Here is a 1,656-nt window from a genome sequence, read left to right on the forward strand (position 1 = left end):
TTGGAAGGGTCAAGAGAGGCGGTGGTTTTGTCAGCGTCCATCTGAAAGCTGGTCCGTGTCTGTGGACTGTGTCACCAAAGTGCAGCATGTAGATGAGGAAGAGGAGGGAGCCAAGGATCGAACCTTTAGAAACATCAGAGATAACGGTAATCGGGTGGGAAGAGAAGCTTCTCCTGGTTCTGATCAGAAAGCTGAGTGGAACCAAGTGAGTGTAGTCCGAACAAAAGAGGCCAGTGTCCGATGAATGAGGTCATTGGTGGGTTAGCTGTCGGTGTGGAGATGGGAAGGGGTGGGCCATGGAGGGATTTAAACCAAAGGATGAGAATTATAAATTTAAGGGATATGGAACTGGGAGCCAGTGAGGGTCAATGAGGCCGAGCAGGACCTGGTGCTGGTTGGACACGGACAACAGAATTTTGGACGAGCTCATGTTTTTGGAAGGTGGAGGTTGGGTGTCCAGCCAGGAGTGCATTGGAGTGATGGAGTCTGGAGAGGAAAGATGTATTGATGAGGGTTTCAATGGCAATGGGCTGAGGAAGGAATGGAGGCGGATGAGGGAATCACGGGGCTTTGTGATTGAGATCACTTCGGGTCATGAGCTCAGCTCGGTTTTACACGGGAACAATTCTACGGGAGCCGTTAACCAATATAGAATAAACGGGTAAACATCTGCAGTAAAATAGCGGAGAGAGGAATGTCAATGGGATACGTTCAGTATCCGTCCCCTAATATCACCCACAGTCTTTTCTAGGCTGCAATCCTCAATCTGCCCTTTAACTGTGCCCGTGTCAGAGACTCACAATTCATATTTTAACTGGGAAGCTGCAGGAATAGAGTGAAACGGGTCTGCTCGTATCCCTGGATTCAGTCTATACTGCGGAGAATCGGTTACATTTATAAATGAATCACCAGGATTGAACATGGTCAATAAAATTATATAAAAATTGTAAATGGAGCCGCTCATTATTATTGGATCAGTCCTGTATGAGAACAGATTTAAACTTTATTCCTGAGAGAGATCTGATTAAGATAATGACCTGGACTTTGAGATGTTTGTATTATATCCACCACATTATTCACATCAGAGTCAAAGCTGCTGATATAATGTGTTTGTTAAACTGACTGCAACTGATAGCAATGGTCAGGTGTATAACCGTGTCAGTGGAGACTTATCCCGTGTATAAATCAGGGCTTGTTGGAATGGATCAGCTCAGAGTGCCTGCTGGAGCTTTGGCTTCCAGGCCAACAGAAGTCAGTGCTTCTCACAGAAATGGAATATCCAGTAATCTATCAGATAGAACGAATTTATTATCCTGTTCTTGCAGCATTTGGAGTGCCAGGTAAGCCATTATCCCAGCTGGTAATGGTGTAAATCGGTGTTAACTCTGTTGCTGTACTTTGCAAATTATATTTTCTCCCTGCATGTTTTACACAATCGCCTCTTCTGTTCTATTGGTTGAATGATGGAATGTGTTAAGTCTCTTTCGATCTTGCAGGAGCTGCATTATATCCGGAATGATTTTTGTGTATCCAATCCTCGCATTGTTACTGGATTATTCTCTGTACTGAATGTATTGTTGAACAATGGTATGTCCTTATCTTCTAAAAAATCGGTCTTGAAGGAGTTACATTTTATCTGTAGTGCCCTTTCTATAT

This window comes from Heptranchias perlo, unplaced genomic scaffold, assembly GCF_035084215.1.
Source record: "Heptranchias perlo isolate sHepPer1 unplaced genomic scaffold, sHepPer1.hap1 HAP1_SCAFFOLD_52, whole genome shotgun sequence".
In the NCBI taxonomy this organism is placed as follows: Eukaryota; Metazoa; Chordata; class Chondrichthyes; order Hexanchiformes; family Hexanchidae; genus Heptranchias; species Heptranchias perlo.